Raw genomic sequence first — 12,100 nt, 5'->3', positions numbered from 1 at the left:
GTCATAATCAGACCACTTTTTTCCCTATGGGAGGCCAACTAGGAACCTCAGGTGCCGTAAGCTTTTGTTTATTTCTTTTTTGCATTATGATGTCATAATCAGACCACTTTTTTCCCTATCCAGAAGCGTCTTGTCTTTTGTCGCAACCAGAGTTTGATATTCTACCAACATTAGCGAGAACGCATTCTCTTAATTTCACTTAAGGCCATACCAGTCTGAAAATGCCTGATCTTGTCAGATCTCGGAAGCCATCCAGACTCGCGCCTGGTTAGTACTTGTATGGGAGACCAACTAGGAACCTCAGGTGCCGTAAGCTTTTGTTTATTTCTTTTTTGCATTATGATGTCATAATCAGACCACTTTTCTCCCTATCCAGAAGCGTCTTGTCTTTTGTCGCAACCAGAGTTTGATATTCTACCAACATTAGCGATATCGCATTCTCTTAATTTCACTTACGGCCATACCAGTCTGAAAATGCCAGATCTCGGAAGCCATCCAGACTCGGGCCTGGTTAGTACTTGAATGGGAGACCAACTAGGAACCTCAGGTGCCGTAAGCTTTTGTTTATTTCTTTTTTGCATTATGATGTCATAATCAGACCACTTTTTTCCCTATCCAGAAGCGTCTTGTCTTTTGTCGCAACCAGAGTTTGATATTCTACCAACATTAGCGATATCGCATTCTCTTAATTTCACTTACGGCCATACCAGTCTGAAAATGCCTGATCTCGGAAGCCATCCAGACTCGGGCCTGGTTAGTACTTGTATGGGAGACCAACTAGGAACCTCAGGTGCCGTAAGCTTTTGTTTATTTCTTTTTTGCATTATGATGTCATAATCAGACCACTTTTTTCCCTATCCAGAAGCGTCTTGTCTTTTGTCGCAACCAGAGTTTGTTATTCTACCAACATTAGCGATATCGCATTCTCTTAATTTCACTTACGGCCATACCAGTCTGAAAATGCCTGCTCTCGTCAGATCTCGGAAGCCATCTAGACTCGGGCCTGGTTAGTACTTGTATGGGAGACCAACTAGGAACCTCAGGTGCCGTAAGCTTTTGTTTATTTCTTTTTTGCATTATGATGTCATAATCAGACCACTTTTTTCCCTATCCAGAAGCGTCTTGTCTTTTGTCGCAACCAGAGTTTGATATTCTACCAACATTAGCGAGATCGCATTCTCTTAGTTTCACTTACGGCCATACCAGTCTGAAAATGCCTGATCTCGTCAGATCTCGGACGCCATCCAGACTCGGGCCTGGTTAGTACTTGTATGGGAGACCAACTAAGAACCTCAGGTGCCGTAAGCTTTTGTTTATTTCTTTTTTGCATTATGATGTCATAATCAGACCACTTTTTTCCCTATGGGAGACCAACTAGGAACCTCAGGTGCCGTAAGCTTTTGTTTATTTCTTTTTTGCATTATGATGTCATAATCAGACCACTTTTTTCCCTATCCAGAAGCGTCTTGTCTTTTGTCGCAACCAGAGTTTGATATTCTACCAACATAAGTGAGATCGCATTCTCTTAATTTCACTTACGGCCATACCAGTCTGAAAATGCCTGATCTCGTTAGATCTCGAAAGCCATTCAGACTCGGGCCTGGTTAGTACTTGTATGGGAGACCAACTAGGAACCTCAGGTGCCATAAGATTTTGTTTATTTCTTTTTTGCATTATGATTTCATAATCAGACCACTTTTTTCCCTATCCAGAAGCGTCTTGTCTTTTGTCGCAACCAGAGTTTGATATTCTACCAACATTAGCGAGATCACATTCTCTTAATTTCCCTTACGGCCATACCAGTCTGAAAATGCCTGATCTCGTCAGATCTCGGAAGCCATCCAGACTCGGGCCTGGTTAGTAATTGTATGGGAGACCAACTAGGAACCTCAGGTGCCGTAAGCTTTTGTTTATTTCTTTTTTGCATTATGATGTCATAATCAGACCACTTTTTTCCCTATCCAGAAGCGTCTTGTCTTTTGTCGCAACCAGAGTTTGATATTCTACCAACATTAGCGAGATTGCATTCTCTTAATTTCACTTGCGGCCATACCAGTCTGAAAATGCCTGATCTCGTCAGATCTCGGAAGCCATCCAGACTCGGGCCTGGTTAGTACTTGTATGGGAGACTAACTAGGAACCTCAGGTGCCGCAAGCTTTTGTTTATTTCTTTTTTGCATTATGATGTCATAATCAGACCACTTTTTTCCCTATGGGAGACCAACTAGGAACCTCAGGTGCCGTAAGCTTTTGTTTATTTCTTTTTTGCATTATGATGTCATAATCAGACCACTTTTTTCCCTATCCAGAAGCGTCTTGTCTTTTGTCGCAACCAGAGTTTGATATTCTACCAACATTAGCGAGATCGCATTCTCTTAATTTCACTTACGGCTATACCAGTCTGAAAATGCCAGATCTCGGAAGCCATCCAGACTCGGGCCTGGTTAGTACTTGTATGGGAGACCAACTAGGAACCTCAGGTGCCGTAAGCTTTTGTTTATTTCTTTTTTGCATTATGATGTCATAATCAGACCACTTTTTTCCCTATGGGAGACCAACTAGGAACCTCAGGTGCCGTAAGCTTTTGTTTATTTCTTTTTTGCATTATGATGTCATAATCAGACCACTTTTTTCCCTATCCAGAAGCGTCTTGTCTTTTGTCGCAACCAGAGTTTGATATTCTACCAACATTAGCGAGATCACATTCTCTTAATTTCCCTTACGGCCATACCAGTCTGAAAATGCCTGATCTCGTCAGATCTCGGAAGCCATCCAGACTCGGGCCTGGTTAGTACTTGTATGGGAGACCAACTAGGAACCTCAGGTGCCGTAAGCTTTTGTTTATTTCTTTTTTGCATTATGATGTCATAATCAGCCCACTTTTTTCCCTATCCAGAAGCGTCTTGTCTTTTGTCGCAACCAGAGTTTGATATTCTACCAACATTAGCGAGATCGCATTCTCTTAATTTCACTTACGGCCATACCAGTCTGAAAATGCCTGATCTCGTCAGATCTCGGAAGCCATCCAGACTCGGGCCTGGTTAGTACTTGTATGGGAGACCAACTAGGAACCTCAGGTGCCGTAAGCTTTTGTTTATTTCTTTTTTGCATTATGATGTCATAATCAGACCACTTTTTTCCCTATCCAGAAGCGTCTTGTCTTTTGTCGCAACCAGAGTTTGATATTCTACCAACATTAGCGAGATCGCATTCTCTTAATTTCACTTACGGCCATACCAGTCTGAAAATGCCTGATCTCATCAGATCTCGGAAGCCATCCAGCCTCGGGCCTGGTTAGTACTTGTATGGGAGACCAACTAGGAACCTCAGGTGCCGTAAGCTTTTGTTTATTTCTTTTTTGCATTATGATGTCATAATCAGACCACTTTTTTCCCTATCCAGAAGCGTCTTGTCTTTTGTCGCAACCAGAGTTTGATATTCTACCAACATTAGCGAGATCACATTCTCTTAGTTTCCCTTACGGCCATACCAGTCTGAAAATGCCTGATCTCATCAGATCTCGGAAGCCATCCAGACTTGGGCCTGGTTAGTAATTGTATGGGAGACCAACTAGGAACCTCAGGTGCCGTAAGCTTTTGTTTATTTCTTTTTTGCATTATGATGTCATAATCAGACCACTTTTTTCCCTATCCAGAAACGTCTTGTCTTTTGTCGCAACCAGAGTTTGATATTCTACCAACATTAGCGAGATCGCATTCTCTTAATTTCACTTACGGCCATACCAGTCTGAAAATGCCTGATTTCATCTGATCTCGAAGCCATCCAGACTTGGGCCTGGTTAGTACTTGTATGGGAGACCAACTAGGAACCTCAGGTGCCGTAAGCTTTTGTTTATTTCTTTTTTGCATTATGATGTCATAATCAGACCACTTTTTTCCCTATGGGAGACCAACTAGGAACCTCAGGTGCCGTAAGCTTTTGTTTATTTCTTTTTTGCATTATGATGTCATAATCAGACCACTTTTTTCCCTATCCAGAAGCGTCTTGTCTTTTGTCGCAACCAGAGTTTGATATTCTACCAACATTAGCGAGATTGCATTCTCTTAATTTCACTTGCGGCCATACCAGTCTGAAAATGCCTGATCTCATCAGATCTCAGAAGCCATCCAGACTTGGGCCTGGTTAGTAATTGTATGGGAGACCAACTAGGAACCTCAGGTGCCGTAAGCTTTTGTTTATTTCTTTTTTGCATTATGATGTCATAATCAGACCACTTTTTTCCCTATCCAGAAGCGTCTTGTCTTTTGTCGCAACCAGAGTTTGATATTCTACCAACATTAGCGAGATCGCATTCTCTTAATTTCACTTACGGCCATACCAGTCTGAAAATGCCTGATCTCGTCAGATCTCGTAAGCCATCCAGACTCGGGCCTGGTTAGTACTTGTATGGGAGACCAACTAGGAACCTCAGGTGCCGTAAGCTTTTGTTTATTTCTTTTTTGCATTATGATGTCATAATCAGACCACTTTTTTCCCTATCCAGAAGCGTCTTGTCTTTTGTCGCAACCAGAGTTTGATATTCTACCAACATTAGCGAGATCGCATTCTCTTAATTTCACTTACGGCCATACCAGTCTGAAAATGCCTGATTTCATCTGATCTCGGAAGCCATCCAGACTTGGGCCTGGTTAGTACTTGTATGGGAGACCAACTAGGAACCTCAGGTGCCGTAAGCTTTTGTTTATTTCTTTTTTGCATTATGATGTCATAATCAGACCACTTTTTTCCCTATGGGAGACCAACTAGGAACCTCAGGTGCCGTAAGCTTTTGTTTATTTCTTTTTTGCATTATGATGTCATAATCAGACCACTTTTTTCCCTATCCAGAAGCGTCTTGTCTTTTGTCGCAACCAGAGTTTGATATTCTACCAACATTAGTGAGATCACATTCTCTTAATTTCCCTTACGGCCATACCAGTCTGAAAATGCCTGATCTCGTCAGATCTCGGAAGCCATCCAGACTCGGGCTTGGTTAGTACTTGTATGGGAGACCAACTAGGAACCTCAGGTGCCGTAAGCTTTTGTTTATTTCTTTTTTGCATTATGATGTCATAATCAGACGACTTTTTTCCCTATCCAGAAGCGTCTTGTCTTTTGTCGCAACCAGAGTTTGATATTCTACCAACATTAGTGAGATCACATTCTCTTAATTTCCCTTACGGCCATACCAGTCTGAAAATGCCTGATCTCGTCAGATCTCGGAAGCCATCCAGACTCGGGCTTGGTTAGTACTTGTATGGGAGACCAACTAGGAACCTCAGGTGCCGTAAGCTTTTGTTTATTTCTTTTTTGCATTATGATGTCATAATCAGACCACTTTTTTCCCTATCCAGAAGCGTCTTGTCTTTTGTCGCAACCAGAGTTTGATATTCTACCAACATTAGCGAGATCGCATTCTCTTAATTTCACTTACGGCCATACCAGTCTGAAAATGCCTGATCTCGTCAGATCTCGGAAGCCATCCAGACTCGGGCCTGGTTAGTACTTGTATGGGAGACCAACTAGGAACCTCAGGTGCCGTAAGCTTTTGTTTGTTTCTTTTTTGCATTATGATGTCATAATCAGACCACTTTTTTCCCTATCCAGAAGCGTCTTGTCTTTTGTCGCAACCAGAGTTTGATATTCTACCAACATTAGCGAGATCGCATTCTCTTAATTTCACTTACGGCCATACCAGTCTGAAAATGCCAGATCTCGGAAGCCATCCAGACTTGGGCCTGGTTAGTACTTGTATGGGAGACCAACTAGGAACCTCAGGTGCCGTAAGCTTTTGTTTATTTCTTTTTTGCATTATGATGTCATAATCAGACCACTTTTTTCCCTATGGGAGACCAACTAGGAACCTCAGGTGCCGTAAGCTTTTGTTTATTTCTTTTTTGCATTATGATGTCATAATCAGACCACTTTTTTCCCTATGGGAGACCAACTAGGAACCTCAGGTGCCGTAAGCTTTTGTTTATTTCTTTTTTGCATTATGATGTCATAATCAGACCACTTTTTTCCCTATCCAGAAGCGTCTTGTCTTTTGTCGCAACCAGAGTTTGATATTCTACCAACATTAGCGAGATCGCATTCTCTTAATTTCACTTACGGCTATACCAGTCTGAAAATGCCTGATATCATCAGATCTCGGAAGCCATCCAGACTCGGGCCTGGTTAGTACTTGTATGGGAGACCAACTAGGAAACTCAGGTGCAGTAAGCTTTTGTTTATTTCTTTTTTGCATTATGATGTCATAATCAGACCACTTTTTTCCCTATCCAGAAGCGTCTTGTCTTTTGTCGCAACCAGAGTTTGATATTCTACCAACATTAGTGAGATCACATTCTCTTAATTTCTCTTAATAATTTCTCTTAATTTCTCTTAATTTCTCTTAATTTCTCTTAATTTCTCTTAATTTCCCTTACGGCCATACCAGTCTGAAAATGCCTGATCTCGTCAGATCTCGGAAGCCATCCAGACTCGGGCTTGGTTAGTACTTGTATGGGAGACCAACTAGGAACCTCAGGTGCCGTAAGCTTTTGTTTATTTCTTTTTTGCATTATGATGTCATAATCAGACCACTTTTTTCCCTATCCAGAAGCGTCTTGTCTTTTGTTGCAACCAGAGTTTGATATTCTACCAACATTAGCGAGATCGCATTCTCTTAATTTCACTTACGGCCATACCAGTCTGAAAATGCCTGATCTCGTCAGATCTCGGAAGCCATCCAGACTCGGGCCTGGTTAGTACTTGTATGGGAGACCAACTAGGAACCTCAGGTGCCGTAAGCTTTTGTTTATTTCTTTTTTGCATTATGATGTCATAATCAGACCACTTTTTTCCCTATCCAGAAGCGTCTTGTCTTTTGTCGCAACCAGAGTTTGATATTCTACCAACATTAGCGAGATCGCATTCTCTTAATTTCACTTACGGCCATACCAGTCTGAAAATGCCTGATCTCATCAGATCTCGGAAGCCATACAGCCTCGGGCCTGGTTAGTACTTGTATGGGAGACCAACTAGGAACCTCAGGTGCCATAAGATTTTGTTTATTTCTTTTTTGCATTATGATTTCATAATCAGACCACTTTTTTCCCTATCCAGAAGCGTCTTGTCTTTTGTCGCAACCAGAGTTTGATATTCTACCAACATTAGCGAGATCACATTCTCTTAATTTCCCTTACGGCCATACCAGTCTGAAAATGCCTGATCTCGTCAGATCTCGGAAGCCATCCAGACTCGGGCCTGGTTAGTAATTGTATGGGAGACCAACTAGGAACCTCAGGTGCCGTAAGCTTTTGTTTATTTCTTTTTTGCATTATGATGTCATAATCAGACCACTTTTTTCCCTATCCAGAAGCGTCTTGTCTTTTGTCGCAACCAGAGTTTGATATTCTACCAACATTAGCGAGATTGCATTCTCTTAATTTCACTTGCGGCCATACCAGTCTGAAAATGCCTGATCTCATCAGATCTCGGAAGCCATCCAGACTCGGGCCTGGTTAGTACTTGTATGGGAGACCAACTAGGAACCTCAGGTGCCATAAGCTTTTGTTTATTTCTTTTTTGCATTATGATGTCATAATCAGACCACTTTTTTCCCTATGGGAGACCAACTAGGAACCTCAGGTGCCGTAAGCTTTTGTTTATTTCTTTTTTGCATTATGATGTCATAATCAGACCACTTTTTTCCCTATCCAGAAGCGTCTTGTCTTTTGTCGCAACCAGAGTTTGATATTCTACCAACATTAGTGAGATCACATTCTCTTAATTTCCCTTACGGCCATACCAGTCTGAAAATGCCTGATCTCGTCAGATCTCGGAAGCCATCCAGACTCGGGCTTGGTTAGTACTTGTATGGGAGACCAACTAGGAACCTCAGGTGCCGTAAGCTTTTGTTTATTTCTTTTTTGCATTATGATGTCATAATCAGACGACTTTTTTCCCTATCCAGAAGCGTCTTGTCTTTTGTCGCAACCAGAGTTTGATATTCTACCAACATTAGTGAGATCACATTCTCTTAATTTCCCTTACGGCCATACCAGTCTGAAAATGCCTGATCTCGTCAGATCTCGGAAGCCATCCAGACTCGGGCTTGGTTAGTACTTGTATGGGAGACCAACTAGGAACCTCAGGTGCCGTAAGCTTTTGTTTATTTCTTTTTTGCATTATGATGTCATAATCAGACCACTTTTTTCCCTATCCAGAAGCGTCTTGTCTTTTGTCGCAACCAGAGTTTGATATTCTACCAACATTAGCGAGATCGCATTCTCTTAATTTCACTTACGGCCATACCAGTCTGAAAATGCCTGATCTCGTCAGATCTCGGAAGCCATCCAGACTCGGGCCTGGTTAGTACTTGTATGGGAGACCAACTAGGAACCTCAGGTGCCGTAAGCTTTTGTTTGTTTCTTTTTTGCATTATGATGTCATAATCAGACCACTTTTTTCCCTATCCAGAAGCGTCTTGTCTTTTGTCGCAACCAGAGTTTGATATTCTACCAACATTAGCGAGATCGCATTCTCTTAATTTCACTTACGGCCATACCAGTCTGAAAATGCCAGATCTCGGAAGCCATCCAGACTTGGGCCTGGTTAGTACTTGTATGGGAGACCAACTAGGAACCTCAGGTGCCGTAAGCTTTTGTTTATTTCTTTTTTGCATTATGATGTCATAATCAGACCACTTTTTTCCCTATGGGAGACCAACTAGGAACCTCAGGTGCCGTAAGCTTTTGTTTATTTCTTTTTTGCATTATGATGTCATAATCAGACCACTTTTTTCCCTATCCAGAAGCGTCTTGTCTTTTGTCGCAACCAGAGTTTGATATTCTACCAACATTAGCGAGATCGCATTCTCTTAATTTCACTTACGGCTATACCAGTCTGAAAATGCCTGATATCATCAGATCTCGGAAGCCATCCAGACTCGGGCCTGGTTAGTACTTGTATGGGAGACCAACTAGGAAACTCAGGTGCAGTAAGCTTTTGTTTATTTCTTTTTTGCATTATGATGTCATAATCAGACCACTTTTTTCCCTATCCAGAAGCGTCTTGTCTTTTGTCGCAACCAGAGTTTGATATTCTACCAACATTAGTGAGATCACATTCTCTTAATTTCCCTTACGGCCATACCAGTCTGAAAATGCCTGATCTCGTCAGATCTCGGAAGCCATCCAGACTCGGGCTTGGTTAGTACTTGTATGGGAGACCAACTAGGAACCTCAGGTGCCGTAAGCTTTTGTTTATTTCTTTTTTGCATTATGATGTCATAATCAGACCACTTTTTTCCCTATCCAGAAGCGTCTTGTCTTTTGTTGCAACCAGAGTTTGATATTCTACCAACATTAGCGAGATCGCATTCTCTTAATTTCACTTACGGCCATACCAGTCTGAAAATGCCTGATCTCGTCAGATCTCGGAAGCCATCCAGACTCGGGCCTGGTTAGTACTTGTATGGGAGACCAACTAGGAACCTCAGGTGCCGTAAGCTTTTGTTTATTTCTTTTTTGCATTATGATGTCATAATCAGACCACTTTTTTCCCTATCCAGAAGCGTCTTGTCTTTTGTCGCAACCAGAGTTTGATATTCTACCAACATTAGCGAGATCGCATTCTCTTAATTTCACTTACGGCCATACCAGTCTGAAAATGCCTGATCTCATCAGATCTCGGAAGCCATCCAGCCTCGGGCCTGGTTAGTACTTGTATGGGAGACCAACTAGGAACCTCAGGTGCCATAAGATTTTGTTTATTTCTTTTTTGCATTATGATTTCATAATCAGACCACTTTTTTCCCTATCCAGAAGCGTCTTGTCTTTTGTCGCAACCAGAGTTTGATATTCTACCAACATTAGCGAGATCACATTCTCTTAATTTCCCTTACGGCCATACCAGTCTGAAAATGCCTGATCTCGTCAGATCTCGGAAGCCATCCAGACTCGGGCCTGGTTAGTAATTGTATGGGAGACCAACTAGGAACCTCAGGTGCCGTAAGCTTTTGTTTATTTCTTTTTTGCATTATGATGTCATAATCAGACCACTTTTTTCCCTATCCAGAAGCGTCTTGTCTTTTGTCGCAACCAGAGTTTGATATTCTACCAACATTAGCGAGATTGCATTCTCTTAATTTCACTTGCGGCCATACCAGTCTGAAAATGCCTGATCTCGTCAGATCTCGGAAGCCATCCAGACTCGGGCCTGGTTAGTACTTGTATGGGAGACTAACTAGGAACCTCAGGTGCCGCAAGCTTTTGTTTATTTCTTTTTTGCATTATGATGTCATAATCAGACCACTTTTTTCCCTATGGGAGACCAACTAGGAACCTCAGGTGCCGTAAGCTTTTGTTTATTTCTTTTTTGCATTATGATGTCATAATCAGACCACTTTTTTCCCTATCCAGAAGCGTCTTGTCTTTTGTCGCAACCAGAGTTTGATATTCTACCAACATTAGCGAGATCGCATTCTCTTAATTTCACTTACGGCTATACCAGTCTGAAAATGCCAGATCTCGGAAGCCATCCAGACTCGGGCCTGGTTAGTACTTGTATGGGAGACCAACTAGGAACCTCAGGTGCCGTAAGCTTTTGTTTATTTCTTTTTTGCATTATGATGTCATAATCAGACCACTTTTTTCCCTATGGGAGACCAACTAGGAACCTCAGGTGCCGTAAGCTTTTGTTTATTTCTTTTTTGCATTATGATGTCATAATCAGACCACTTTTTTCCCTATCCAGAAGCGTCTTGTCTTTTGTCGCAACCAGAGTTTGATATTCTACCAACATTAGCGAGATCACATTCTCTTAATTTCCCTTACGGCCATACCAGTCTGAAAATGCCTGATCTCGTCAGATCTCGGAAGCCATCCAGACTCGGGCCTGGTTAGTACTTGTATGGGAGACCAACTAGGAACCTCAGGTGCCGTAAGCTTTTGTTTATTTCTTTTTTGCATTATGATGTCATAATCAGCCCACTTTTTTCCCTATCCAGAAGCGTCTTGTCTTTTGTCGCAACCAGAGTTTGATATTCTACCAACATTAGCGAGATCGCATTCTCTTAATTTCACTTACGGCCATACCAGTCTGAAAATGCCTGATCTCATCAGATCTCGGAAGCCATCCAGCCTCGGGCCTGGTTAGTACTTGTATGGGAGACCAACTAGGAACCTCAGGTGCCGTAAGCTTTTGTTTATTTCTTTTTTGCATTATGATGTCATAATCAGACCACTTTTTTCCCTATCCAGAAGCGTCTTGTCTTTTGTCGCAACCAGAGTTTGATATTCTACCAACATTAGCGAGATCACATTCTCTTAGTTTCCCTTACGGCCATACCAGTCTGAAAATGCCTGATCTCATCAGATCTCGGAAGCCATCCAGACTTGGGCCTGGTTAGTAATTGTATGGGAGACCAACTAGGAACCTCAGGTGCCGTAAGCTTTTGTTTATTTCTTTTTTGCATTATGATGTCATAATCAGACCACTTTTTTCCCTATCCAGAAGCGTCTTGTCTTTTGTCGCAACCAGAGTTTGATATTCTACCAACATTAGCGAGATCGCATTCTCTTAATTTCACTTACGGCCATACCAGTCTGAAAATGCCTGATTTCATCTGATCTCGAAGCCATCCAGACTTGGGCCTGGTTAGTACTTGTATGGGAGACCAACTAGGAACCTCAGGTGCCGTAAGCTTTTGTTTATTTCTTTTTTGCATTATGATGTCATAATCAGACCACTTTTTTCCCTATGGGAGACCAACTAGGAACCTCAGGTGCCGTAAGCTTTTGTTTATTTCTTTTTTGCATTATGATGTCATAATCAGACCACTTTTTTCCCTATCCAGAAGCGTCTTGTCTTTTGTCGCAACCAGAGTTTGATATTCTACCAACATTAGCGAGATTGCATTCTCTTAATTTCACTTGCGGCCATACCAGTCTGAAAATGCCTGATCTCATCAGATCTCAGAAGCCATCCAGACTTGGGCCTGGTTAGTAATTGTATGGGAGACCAACTAGGAACCTCAGGTGCCGTAAGCTTTTGTTTATTTCTTTTTTGCATTATGATGTCATAATCAGACCACTTTTTTCCCTATCCAGAAGCG

At 41.9% G+C, this 12,100-nt stretch overlaps 41 pseudogenes; all 41 read left to right on the top strand.

Annotated features, from left to right (window-relative positions):
• Window positions 1-197: 197 nt before the first annotated feature.
• On the top strand, window positions 198-316 carry LOC134589231 (5S ribosomal RNA; annotated as a pseudogene).
• A 134-nt stretch (window positions 317-450) lies between these two features.
• Window positions 451-559, top strand: LOC134589396 (5S ribosomal RNA; annotated as a pseudogene).
• A 134-nt stretch (window positions 560-693) lies between these two features.
• On the top strand, window positions 694-802 carry LOC134589289 (5S ribosomal RNA; annotated as a pseudogene).
• Window positions 803-936: 134 nt separating this feature from the next.
• Window positions 937-1,055, top strand: LOC134587794 (5S ribosomal RNA; annotated as a pseudogene).
• Window positions 1,056-1,189: 134 nt separating this feature from the next.
• On the top strand, window positions 1,190-1,308 carry LOC134596241 (5S ribosomal RNA; annotated as a pseudogene).
• A 225-nt stretch (window positions 1,309-1,533) lies between these two features.
• On the top strand, window positions 1,534-1,652 carry LOC134587764 (5S ribosomal RNA; annotated as a pseudogene).
• A 134-nt stretch (window positions 1,653-1,786) lies between these two features.
• Window positions 1,787-1,905, top strand: LOC134597549 (5S ribosomal RNA; annotated as a pseudogene).
• Window positions 1,906-2,039: 134 nt separating this feature from the next.
• On the top strand, window positions 2,040-2,158 carry LOC134595019 (5S ribosomal RNA; annotated as a pseudogene).
• Window positions 2,159-2,717: 559 nt separating this feature from the next.
• LOC134594623 (5S ribosomal RNA) lies at window positions 2,718-2,836 on the top strand (annotated as a pseudogene).
• A 134-nt stretch (window positions 2,837-2,970) lies between these two features.
• Window positions 2,971-3,089, top strand: LOC134592748 (5S ribosomal RNA; annotated as a pseudogene).
• A 134-nt stretch (window positions 3,090-3,223) lies between these two features.
• LOC134595123 (5S ribosomal RNA) lies at window positions 3,224-3,342 on the top strand (annotated as a pseudogene).
• Window positions 3,343-3,476: 134 nt separating this feature from the next.
• Window positions 3,477-3,595, top strand: LOC134596286 (5S ribosomal RNA; annotated as a pseudogene).
• Window positions 3,596-3,729: 134 nt separating this feature from the next.
• LOC134588002 (5S ribosomal RNA) lies at window positions 3,730-3,847 on the top strand (annotated as a pseudogene).
• A 225-nt stretch (window positions 3,848-4,072) lies between these two features.
• LOC134595413 (5S ribosomal RNA) lies at window positions 4,073-4,191 on the top strand (annotated as a pseudogene).
• A 134-nt stretch (window positions 4,192-4,325) lies between these two features.
• LOC134596896 (5S ribosomal RNA) lies at window positions 4,326-4,444 on the top strand (annotated as a pseudogene).
• Window positions 4,445-4,578: 134 nt separating this feature from the next.
• LOC134594453 (5S ribosomal RNA) lies at window positions 4,579-4,697 on the top strand (annotated as a pseudogene).
• A 225-nt stretch (window positions 4,698-4,922) lies between these two features.
• LOC134596002 (5S ribosomal RNA) lies at window positions 4,923-5,041 on the top strand (annotated as a pseudogene).
• Window positions 5,042-5,175: 134 nt separating this feature from the next.
• LOC134596001 (5S ribosomal RNA) lies at window positions 5,176-5,294 on the top strand (annotated as a pseudogene).
• A 134-nt stretch (window positions 5,295-5,428) lies between these two features.
• On the top strand, window positions 5,429-5,547 carry LOC134592735 (5S ribosomal RNA; annotated as a pseudogene).
• A 134-nt stretch (window positions 5,548-5,681) lies between these two features.
• On the top strand, window positions 5,682-5,790 carry LOC134589423 (5S ribosomal RNA; annotated as a pseudogene).
• A 316-nt stretch (window positions 5,791-6,106) lies between these two features.
• Window positions 6,107-6,225, top strand: LOC134588705 (5S ribosomal RNA; annotated as a pseudogene).
• A 197-nt stretch (window positions 6,226-6,422) lies between these two features.
• Window positions 6,423-6,541, top strand: LOC134596000 (5S ribosomal RNA; annotated as a pseudogene).
• A 134-nt stretch (window positions 6,542-6,675) lies between these two features.
• LOC134592723 (5S ribosomal RNA) lies at window positions 6,676-6,794 on the top strand (annotated as a pseudogene).
• Window positions 6,795-6,928: 134 nt separating this feature from the next.
• On the top strand, window positions 6,929-7,047 carry LOC134596806 (5S ribosomal RNA; annotated as a pseudogene).
• Window positions 7,048-7,181: 134 nt separating this feature from the next.
• Window positions 7,182-7,300, top strand: LOC134597548 (5S ribosomal RNA; annotated as a pseudogene).
• Window positions 7,301-7,434: 134 nt separating this feature from the next.
• On the top strand, window positions 7,435-7,553 carry LOC134596679 (5S ribosomal RNA; annotated as a pseudogene).
• A 225-nt stretch (window positions 7,554-7,778) lies between these two features.
• Window positions 7,779-7,897, top strand: LOC134595999 (5S ribosomal RNA; annotated as a pseudogene).
• Window positions 7,898-8,031: 134 nt separating this feature from the next.
• Window positions 8,032-8,150, top strand: LOC134595998 (5S ribosomal RNA; annotated as a pseudogene).
• A 134-nt stretch (window positions 8,151-8,284) lies between these two features.
• LOC134592712 (5S ribosomal RNA) lies at window positions 8,285-8,403 on the top strand (annotated as a pseudogene).
• A 134-nt stretch (window positions 8,404-8,537) lies between these two features.
• LOC134589422 (5S ribosomal RNA) lies at window positions 8,538-8,646 on the top strand (annotated as a pseudogene).
• A 225-nt stretch (window positions 8,647-8,871) lies between these two features.
• LOC134588704 (5S ribosomal RNA) lies at window positions 8,872-8,990 on the top strand (annotated as a pseudogene).
• Window positions 8,991-9,124: 134 nt separating this feature from the next.
• Window positions 9,125-9,243, top strand: LOC134595996 (5S ribosomal RNA; annotated as a pseudogene).
• Window positions 9,244-9,377: 134 nt separating this feature from the next.
• LOC134592700 (5S ribosomal RNA) lies at window positions 9,378-9,496 on the top strand (annotated as a pseudogene).
• A 134-nt stretch (window positions 9,497-9,630) lies between these two features.
• Window positions 9,631-9,749, top strand: LOC134597649 (5S ribosomal RNA; annotated as a pseudogene).
• Window positions 9,750-9,883: 134 nt separating this feature from the next.
• Window positions 9,884-10,002, top strand: LOC134597547 (5S ribosomal RNA; annotated as a pseudogene).
• Window positions 10,003-10,136: 134 nt separating this feature from the next.
• LOC134595018 (5S ribosomal RNA) lies at window positions 10,137-10,255 on the top strand (annotated as a pseudogene).
• A 559-nt stretch (window positions 10,256-10,814) lies between these two features.
• On the top strand, window positions 10,815-10,933 carry LOC134594622 (5S ribosomal RNA; annotated as a pseudogene).
• A 134-nt stretch (window positions 10,934-11,067) lies between these two features.
• Window positions 11,068-11,186, top strand: LOC134595122 (5S ribosomal RNA; annotated as a pseudogene).
• A 134-nt stretch (window positions 11,187-11,320) lies between these two features.
• Window positions 11,321-11,439, top strand: LOC134596285 (5S ribosomal RNA; annotated as a pseudogene).
• Window positions 11,440-11,573: 134 nt separating this feature from the next.
• On the top strand, window positions 11,574-11,691 carry LOC134588001 (5S ribosomal RNA; annotated as a pseudogene).
• A 225-nt stretch (window positions 11,692-11,916) lies between these two features.
• On the top strand, window positions 11,917-12,035 carry LOC134595412 (5S ribosomal RNA; annotated as a pseudogene).
• Window positions 12,036-12,100: the final 65 nt, after the last annotated feature.

Source organism: Pelobates fuscus, chromosome 2 (assembly GCF_036172605.1).
Source record: "Pelobates fuscus isolate aPelFus1 chromosome 2, aPelFus1.pri, whole genome shotgun sequence".
In the NCBI taxonomy this organism is placed as follows: Eukaryota; Metazoa; Chordata; class Amphibia; order Anura; family Pelobatidae; genus Pelobates; species Pelobates fuscus.
Note: the sequence above shows the minus strand (reverse complement) of the source record. Positions and strands in the feature narration are given on the sequence as shown.